Source organism: Corvus kubaryi, unplaced genomic scaffold, assembly GCF_017639235.1.
Source record: "Corvus kubaryi isolate FWS band 111438036 unplaced genomic scaffold, C.kubaryi_AGA036_p1.0 37157, whole genome shotgun sequence".
NCBI classification, from domain to species: Eukaryota; Metazoa; Chordata; class Aves; order Passeriformes; family Corvidae; genus Corvus; species Corvus kubaryi.
In genome coordinates this window covers 1,320,400-1,330,670 of record NW_024581041.1, presented here as the reverse complement: position 1 = coordinate 1,330,670, position 10,271 = coordinate 1,320,400, and positions in this window count along the sequence as shown.

Sequence of the window (10,271 nt, the reverse complement as noted above, 5' to 3'; positions counted from 1 at the left end):
CCCCTGGCTCCGGGGCTTCCCCCGCCGCCAGGATCAGGAGCTGCCCTCCTCCCCCCGGCTCCGGGGCTTCCCCCGCCGCCAGGATCAGGAGCTGCCCTCCTCCCCCTGGCTCCGGGGGCCTCTCCCCCGGTAGCCCCCCCTCCGCCGGCTCCGGGGGTCCTTCCCCCGGCAGCTCTCCCGCCCAAAGGGAGCGGGGGGGGAGCCCTGCCCCTGCCCATGCTGGGGATCCCACCCTTCCCGGGAATCTCGGGAATCCCAGCAGCCTCAATTGAATCAAGAGGAACGTCACACGTCCCGGCTTCAGCCCCCACCTCTCCTGCCTTGAGCAACCCGGCTTCAGAGCCGGTCCTCGCCTCCTGTGCTCCGGAGTATTTGGCTTCACTGCCACACCCCACCCCCACTCTCTGCACCGCAGAATAGTCGGCTTCAGCGCCGGAGTCTGAATCTGCCCCTCTTCCCCTGGGGAGTTTGGTGCTTTCTTCCCAAATAAACCCTTTTCTTAACGAAAGAGCACCATACCAGAATACAAGAGGTGCCACTAAGGCTCAGAGGCAGCCCAACAATCCCTCCATTGCTAAACAAACAGAGGGAAGCCGAGAAATTCATTTATTTCCATTAAGAGAAGTACCTATGGGAGGAGGGGGAACCGGCTTTGTGAATGCTCCTCTAACCTCTACAGAGGTTAGGAATTTCAAAAAAGAAATTAAAGGATTATTAGAAGACCCCATAGGTACAGCTGAACAGTTGGACCAGTTCCTAGGTCCCAACATTTTCACTTGGGAAGAAATGCAATCAATAATGAAAATAATATTCTCCCAAGAAGAAAGAGAAATGATTAGAATTTCTGGAATAAAAATTTGGGAAAGAGAAAATCAACAAGGTCCACCCGGGGATCAGAAAATGCCCATTACACCTCCTAACTGGAACCAAAATGATGAAGCTGGGAGGGGACATATGAATGATTGTCGTAATTTGATAATCAAGGGAATAAAAGAGGGGGCACCCCGAGGACAAAATGTCAGAAAGGCCTTTGAGGGGCAGCAAGGGAAGGAAGAAACCCCAACTGAGTGGCTGGAGAGGCTCCGAAAGAATATGAAACAATATTCTGGGATAGACCCGGAGTCCCTAGCAGGGCAAGCCCTGCTAAGAGTTAACTTTGTCACACATGTCTGGCCAGATAGTAGGAAAAAATTGGAAAAAATAGAAGACTGGTATGAGAAGCCATTACAAGACCTAGTAAGGGAAGCTCAAAAGATATATATGTCCAGAGGGATCTGAAAATATTTCAAGAGACACACACAGAAAAAAAATAGGGAAGTCATGGGCTCTATTTTTTGGGGGATAAATACCATCTGGAGCCTTTGATAACTTTAAAAGTAGGCCCCCAAGAGGAAGTATTAGAATTTATAGTTGACACTGGGGCAGAAAGGACTTGTGTGATGAATATTCCAAAAGGGTGTGATGTAAGTAATGATATGGTGAAAGTAACGGGAGCAAAGGGGGAAGGATTTAAGGTCCCTGTCATTAAAGATGTGGTTATTGAAGGGGAAACAAAAATAGGGATAGGGGATGTTTTGTTAGTTCCTGGGGCTGGCAGCAATTTATTAGGAAGGGATTTACAAATCCAACTGGGGATTGGAGTCATACCAGAAGAAGGGAGAATGACGGCCAAAGTGTTAAAACTTAGCCAAGAAGATGAAAGAAAAATTAACAGAGAAGTTTGGGCTGGGGAAGGGAATAGGGGTGGACTAGATATTGACCCCATAAGGGTCACAATTGAAAAAGAAGAATGTCCCATTTGTGTACGTCAGTACCCTATATCTTTAGAAGGGAGAAAAGGCTTAAAACCAGTAATAGAAGAATTAATAAAGGATGGGACACTGGAACCTTGTAAATCCCCTCATAATACCCCTATTCTCCCAGTAAAGAAATCTGATGGAAATTATAGATTAGTGCAAGATTTAAGAGAAGTAAACAAAAGAACATGGGCCTGCTACCCTATGGTTCCTAATCCCTACACTCTTTTAAGTAAAATTCCACCTCAACATCAGTGGTTTAGTGTGGTGGATCTTAAAGATGCCTTTTGGGCCTGCCCACTGGCAGAGGAAAGCCGAAATATTTTTGCCTTTGAATGGGAAGATCCAAACACAGGGAAAAAGAACCAATTGAAGTGGACTAAACTGCCACAGGGGTATTGTGAGGCCACAAATTATTTGGGCAAGCCTTGGGAGAAATATTACAAACCTTCCCCACTCCCCCAGGAATACAAATTATCCAATATGTAGATGATCTTCTAATATCAGGAGAAGATGAAATTAAAGAAGCTACTATAAAGCTTCTAAATTTTCTTGGGGAAAAGGGACTAAGGGCATCAAAAAGGAAATTACAGTTTGTGGAATCAGAAGTAAAATATCTTGGCCACCTGATAAGCAAAGGTAGCTGAAAACTAAATCCTGAAAGAATTACAGGGATTTTATCCCTCCCTCCTCCCTCTTCAAAAAAGGAGGTTGGGAGACTGCTGGGGCTACTGGGATATTGCAGACTATGGATTGAGGGATATACACAAGCAGTAAAATTTTTATATGAAAAATTAACAAGGGGAGACAATATACAATGGACCAAAGATGATGATAATAAATTAGAAAAACTGAAGTTGAAACTAGCCTCGGTACCAGCCCTAAGCTTACCCTCACTAGAAAAACCCTTTCATTTATATGTGAATGCAGAAAATGGAGTAGCTCATGGTGTATTAGTCCAGGAATGGGGAGGGGTGAGAAGACCAATAGCTTATTTATCTAAACTATTGGACCCAGTAAGCCGTGGCTGGCCGGTATGCATTCAAGCCATAGCAGCTACTGCTATTTTGGTGGAGGAGAGCTGTAAGCTCACCTTTGGAAGTAAACTGATTGTATCCACACCCCATGCGGTCCGAAATGTGCTAAATCAAAAAGCTGAAAAATGGTTAACAGACTCCAGGATACTAAAATATGAAGCAATTCTGATTGACAGTGATGATCTAACTATAGAAACAAGCAAAAGCCTCAATCCAGCCCAATTCCTGTATGGAGAACCAAAAGATGACCTGGCACATGATTGCTTAGAAATTATTCAATACCAAACAAAAGTTCGGGAAGATCTAGAAGAACAAGCCCTCTTAGAAGGGGAAAGAATATATGTGGATGGTTCATCCAGATGCTTGCAAGGAAAAAGAATATCAGGATATGCCTTAGTCGATGGGATAAATATGCAGACCATCGAAAAAGGAAAACTACCTTCAAATTGGTCAGTGCAATCTTGTGAATTATACGCTCTAAAGAGAGCACTGGAGCATTTAGCACACAAAAAGGGGACCATCTATACTGATTCAAAGTATGCCTTTGGGGTAATACATACCTTTGGAAAGATCTGGGAAGAAAGGGTGCTGCCTCTCAGAGGCGTAGCGACCTGGTTCAGGAACAGCACGACAACCACCTCAGGTCGTTCGGGCCATCAGCTCACAGACACCAATTCGGTGGACGGCAAATGGCGTTTATTCATGGGTTACATAGGGTTAAATAACCTGGGTTTACCGCGTCACTTCCTTCTGGTCACGTATTACCTGTAGCGGGGAGGGGTTCTACCTGTCCCGCACAACGCGGTATCTTCCGAACACCTGTCCCTAATCACCTACATTTCCCCCGCCTCTATCCTGAATTGCCCACATTCCCCCCCCCATGATTGATTAAAAAACATGCAAAGTGTAAATGGTATAAAATTTCAAGAACTAGTAAAAACCTACATAACAAGTTATAAAAAGTGATATAACATTTACAAAATAAATGTGCTCTAGAGCAATTGTTGGCAGTCAACAAACAGAATGTTAACCTTTTCTAACTGGCTTTTAACAAGTGACACCAATTTGTTTAGTATGCAAGGCCCGAAAATTAACGTTAGGAGTAACATAGTGAGGGGGCCTATTAGAGTGGAAACAAGGGTGGTCAGCCATGGAGACTGGTTAAAGCATGATTCGAACCATCCTTGTTGGGTTTCTCTTTCTCTTTTTCTCTGGGCTAGCCTTTCTCTTAGTTGAGTCATTGAGTCCCGTACAACTCCGGTGTGGTCTGCATAAAAGCAGCATTCCTCTTTCAAGGTGGCACACAGGCCTCCTTGTTGCATGAGCAAGAGGTCCAGTCCTCGCCTGTTCTGCAGGACGACTTCTGAGAGCAAGGAGACAGATTTCTCTAGAAAGGAGATGGATTTTTCAATCCTTTGTAAGTCCTCATCAATAGTTATCTGCAGCTGAGAAAGTCCCTGGTGTTGGGTCACAAGGGCCGAAACACCTGTGGCCGCGCCGGTGGCTCCAAGGCCGAGCAGCATTGCGATGGTTATGCCTGTTATTACTTCTCTCTTGTGGAGCCAGCTAGGTTCTTCAAAAAGGTGGTACATTTCTTCTTCTTGGTGATACAGGACTCTAGGAACAATTAAAATTTGGACACAAAAATCAGCAGAATTATCAAATTTATCAAGGAGCACACAGGGGCTTATTCCAGATTGCTGGCAAACAAACATTCCTGACGCGGATGGGACCACCCACTTATTGATCGTTTTGTCAAGTTTGACAAATTCAGTACAGACATTGCCTATTCGTTTTGCTAAGGCTGCACTGCCAAAGCACTTGCCTTGGCCTGTGATCTGACTCAGAGTAACTCCTCTGCGGAGGGTGTTCCACCTGCACTGGTGTGGATTTTGTGCTGCTGAGTAGCCAAAAGGAACATTAAGTGCAATGCCCTCATAAAAAGGGGGTTGCGCGTCATAACACAACCAGCATGATTCTGTAAAGTTCGGGTTTGATTGATTCAATGACAAAAAGGTAGCATTTAATACGCTGAGAAACGGATCGTAAGGAGCTGACTTAGGTATTTGATAGGTAACTAATGGGCCAGGTGGGGTGAAGATAGGATTTCTATTTACCGTAAGAATCTGATTAGGCCTGACTGGTTGGGATTCTGACGGTAGGAGCTTGACAATTTGTACGTTCACCCAATAGTTGTGAGGGGCGCGAACATACACTGTCCACGCTCTACTTGAGGCCCAGCTCTTATGGGCCGGCTGTAGAATTGTCATTCTGTAGTGTGTGCAAGTGTGTTTCGTCCCGTCTTGGGGCAGGTATATTTGCTTGTCAAGTGCAAATTTTGGCTCGCGACCAGCCTTGGGGTGCATACTTGACTTGTAGGAACTCATCAGGTTGCTGTGGTCGCCATCTATCGCTTGTCACGATAGTCTCACACCCCCAATACCCACAATAGCCGTACCCTGGATAGTTACAGTAGCTTTTACCTGGGTTTGAAGCAGGACACCAATAGGTTTGGTACAGTGAGAAATCACCAAAATTGGGGAATTGTAGATGTGAGGGAAAAATGTCTTTTAGCTTAAACTCGAAAGATGGGCTGTCTGGTGTGATGGTTTCTTTGATTGCTTTGTCGCCTGAAAGGTGGCGTAGGACCCACCTGAACGGCTGGTGAGGGTGATGTTCTGCATTGGCTTGCCCTCTGCCAAGAAGCTGTAAAAGCAAAATTACGCAAAGATACCGCTGTTGCTTGGATTTCACTGGTGTAGGATTCTTGGGCGCTGTTGGGCTGCTCAATGACTTGTCACTTTCTTCAGGCACTGGGATGTATGGGTCACGGGGGTGTCCAAAGATCCAGTCCTGCAAACAAAACCTCGCAGCTTTCATTAGTCTTACTCTGAAGGTCAGGTTTGATAGACTTAAGTGGACACCATTTGACTCTACCATCTTTTTTAACAGCCGCGTACCCTCGCCCCGTGAGCACTAGTCTCCAGCCTTGTTCCCATTCCCCTAACTCATTTTTGATTACAACTTGCGGGCCTTCGTCTAGTGCTCGAGTGGCCCAGTGTTCTTGGGCGGGACTGTTTGTCTCGTCCCCCCTAGGGAATTAGTTCAGTGCTAGCAGGGCAGTTGCCAGTATGCGCACCTGGTCCCCTGGGGGAATAGAACTGGTAAAGCCCTCTGTTTTTGCTAACACTTCCAATTTGGTTTTCAGGGTTTGATTTGCCCGCTCAACAATGGCCTGCCCAGTGCTATTGTACGGGATGCCATGTACCAGAGTGATACCCCACTTTGAAACAAATGTTTGGCTCGATTTTGAAATAAAGTTCGGGCCGTTGTCCGTCTTGATCTGCTTTGGAACGCCGAGCCACACCATAGCTGTTAGCCAGTGTTGGATGGTTGCTTTAGAATCAGTTCTTAGGTGTTGTGTGGCCACGATCATTCCGCTATATGTGTCCACAGTCACTGCAAGCCGCGCTCGGGGTTTTAGTAGATGACATAGTGTAAAGTCTGTTTGCCATATTTCTGAGGCTTTAAGGCCTCTGGGGTTGACTCCGCTGGACCACAGCAGTGATTTTTGACAGTGGGGGCATGTGGCTACGATGTGTTTTGCATCAGCAGTTGAAATCCCGCACCTTTTTGCTAGTGCCCTAGCTCCGATGTGGAGAGACTCGTGTAGCTGACGGGCATCTCTCAGTGTCCACAGTCCTTTTGCGGCAGCGTCTGCCTTGTCGTTTCCAATTTGAAAGAATCCTTTAACCGGATTGTGGCTGTTAACGTGGATGACAGATATGGTGCCCTTCCGCGAAGAGAGTGCTTCTTCAAGCATCACAGCCACCGTGGACGCTGACACGCTGGGCCCTGACATGGCTAGGCAGAGCTTAGCCACAAACATAGAGTCAGTCACAATGTTGAGGTACTCCTCCGGGAACAGTCCACACGCCAGCACAACGGCGGCTGCTTCGAGTTGTTGGACTGAAAGCGTAGGGTCGGTTGCTTTGATGCACTGCCACTGCTCTCCCGACTGCCACACCGCTGCTGCAGTTGAGGTTAGCGACGATGCATCTGTGAAGACCGTCGGTCCCGGTTGCGGTCAGTCGATGACTTTTGGCGGGAGGTCGATGTCGATGATCGCAAGCAGCTGGGTCCATGGGGGTTTTGTGGCATAGCGAATCTCTCCTCCAAAACCAGTGAGGGCTATGGCTAAAAGCTCTGATATTGTCGGTGATTGCGCGGAGAGCTGTTTGCGGAAGGGTAGGTACATCTTGGCGGGTTCTGTGCCCAAGTGCCTTAGGGCAAGTCTTCTCCCTATCATGATAAGGTTGCCAAGACACTCAACTCCCGGGGAAAATGCACGCGACGGCTTTCCCAAAATTACCCACTGTATTGGTTGGGCTTTGTCTGGGGGCCCCTGGGCTAGCGCTTCTACGCCTCCTTTCTTTGTAAAGTGAACATATAAATCAAGTGGTGCTCCTGGGTCCCACCTGGTAAGTGTACTCACAGACATTTGCTGCTCAATAAAGTCGAGTGAGCTTGTCGCTTCTGGTGTCAGAACTTTCTGTTCCCATGAGTTTTTTCCTCTCAGGAGGTCATTTAAGGGGTCCATGACCTCGGGAGGAATCAGGATGATGTTATGGAGCCATTGTAGAGATCCCACCAGCTGCTGCATATCATGGAGCATCTTGATATCCCTGCGGATTTTTATCTGGAGCGGGGTTATGTAGGAGCTTGTAATTCCTACTCCTAGAAAGGTTACACATGGTCCCTTTTTTATCTTTGCGCTCGCGATTTCAAAGTCATTTGCTTTCAGGGTCTCTGAGACTGTCGACACCAGTCGGTCTACCTGGCTCGTTGATGGCGCAGCGATAAGGATGTCATCCATGTACTGAATGATGGTCGCGGCTGGGTCGCTGCACCGGACTGGCGCTAGCGCTCGGTCTACCGTGATCTGGCAGATGGTGGGGGAGTTGACCATCCCTTGGGGTAACACCTTCCACTGGAAGCGCTGGTTAGGCCGTTGACTGTTAGGGAAGACAATGGAAAAGGCAAACCGCTCTTTGTCTTCATCATGCAGGGGTATGGAAAAGAAACAGTCTTTAATGTCAAGCACCGTGCAGGGCTGCCCTTTTGGTATCATCGAGTTCATGGGCAGCAAAGTTTGGACTGGACCTATTGGTTGGATTTTCTTGTTCACCTCCCGCAGGTCATGCAGGAGGCGAAAGCCCTCGCCAGATCGTTTGGGTATTACAAAAACCGGGGTGTTCCATGGGCTTGTGGAGGGCTCTATGTGGTTCTGCTGTAGCTCGCGGCTAACTAGCTCGAGGAGGGCGGTCATTCGAGGCTTTGACAAAGGCCACTGCTTGACCCACACTGGATGGACCGATTTCCATACCAGTTTGATGGGCAGCAGTGGGTATGCGGCAGTGGCCCTTAGAATAAATTTGTCACCCTGACTTTCAGTAGGGCAAGGGCATCCCTCCCCAACAAGGGTGGACATTTTGGCATAACATATGGGAAAAGGGTGATAGTTTTCTCCGGTCCTCTTTCGGTGCGGAGCGTTATCGCTATCAGGTGGGTGCTTTTTTGGGCCCGAGATAGTCCCCTAACTCTGCCCACCATGGAGGCCTCCTCCAGGTCCCAATGTATAGGCCAGTATGTTTCTGGGACGACGGTAACATCTGATCCCGTATCAATCAAAAAGGGGAGACGAATAGCAGAGTCACCTGGGTTGTTATGGAGACAGCAAACTCTCCACACTATCGGCGGGTGGCTGCCCACTTTCATGGCCAAAGCCACCCAGGGATCTCGCTCCCAGGGGGTTGTTCCTGCTGTGCCTGGAGCGCAAACAGGTTCAACTGAGCCATTGGTTGAGCTGTGGAATTGGTCATTTCCCGGGGGGGCAGTGGGTGCGGGAGCTCCATGGCCCATTGAGGATTGGCATAGCTGGGCTGCTTCATGTCCCGAGTGGGAGGGAGCTGTGTGTGGCCCGGATGCCCCCTCCCCCTCCCGTTTCCCTGGAGCTTGGATCTGCATTCTCTGGCAAAATGTCCCTTTTTCCAAATGCCCAGCATGGCCCTCTAGGTCGCGTCTGGCGTGGGGGAACTGCTGTTGATGGAGGCTCTAATTGGGGACAATTCATTACAACGTGGCCTGCCTGGCCACACTTAAAGCATGCCATTACGCTGGTTATCGCAGTGCGGACGGCTGCCTGGATTGGGGCCAGATGTTCTTCTTTTGCGACATGCTTAATCATATCTGCAATACTGGACCCAGCTGGTAATGACGGTAAAATGTCCTTGGTGGCAGAATTGCATTGTTGACGCAAGCATTCTGCCACCACAGGGCCCTTTGCTTCTGAGGGCAAAGCAGAGGAATCGACTGCTGCCTGGAGGCGGTCCACAAACTGTGTGAAACTTTTGCTCTCGCTCTGCTTTATTGTGGACCATGGCGATGGTCTGGCAATAACTCTGGAAGCAGAGCGGATAGCTTCTCTAGCGGCGTGGGTAGTTGCCATGACTTCGTGGGTCCGTAGGCCCTCGGCCTGCACCTGGGGTGTGATCATGGTTGGGTCTGTGCCCATTAGCCACTGTAGGCTGGAGCCGTGTAGCGGATGGTCTGCCCCAGTTACTAGGGCTAGTTGCTTTGCACAATTGTCTTCCCACTCTTGTTTGAAAACAATCATCCCCGCCCCATCAAAAATTAATCTGCAGGTTTGTTTAATGTCAAATGGGAGCATGTCATCCCCTCCAAAAAGGCTGTCGATGAGGGTGGAAACCATAGCCAAATTAATCCCTCTGTCTGCAATTGCTTTAACAATTGCTTGTATATCTTTAGGATTTATCGGTGAGTAAGTCCTCTGGTTTCCGCCTTGCCCTCCTACCCGGACCGGGAAAGCTAGCGTGGCTGAAGGGGCCCATTCAGCACAGGCTGGTTTTATCTTTCTCCAGTCTGTAAGTGGAGTACGTTCTTTTTCGAATTTCCCCTTGGCCCAAGTAGGAGCGCGGTGGTTATAGCTTTTATCTATTCTTAAATAATCTTGGTCGGAGTCGGAGTCGGTTACGGACCATTCATCAGGCCACTCGCTCCAGCTACAGTCCGACTCGGAGCCGGAAGCTGACTGACTGGATACTTCCGGGCTCCGGAGCTTTTTCACCGGGCTCCTACCCCGCCCCTTTCTCTTAGGATTGGGCCGTTCCTTCCCCCTGGGCTCGCCCTGCCTCCTGCTGAGGGAGGCTCTTGCTATATATGGGCATGGTTCCGGGCGAGTGCTCTGGTTGGCCTTGGTTCCCCCTCCGGGATTCCCCCCCCTTTTCCATTCACGCGCATCTGCGTTATCTGGCGGCCCTTCTTTGATCCTGCCAGCCGCGTCTGTGTTACCTGGCGCACCTCCCCCGCTCCCGCCGGCCGCGTCTGTGTTATCTGGCGCACCTCCCCCGCTCCCGCC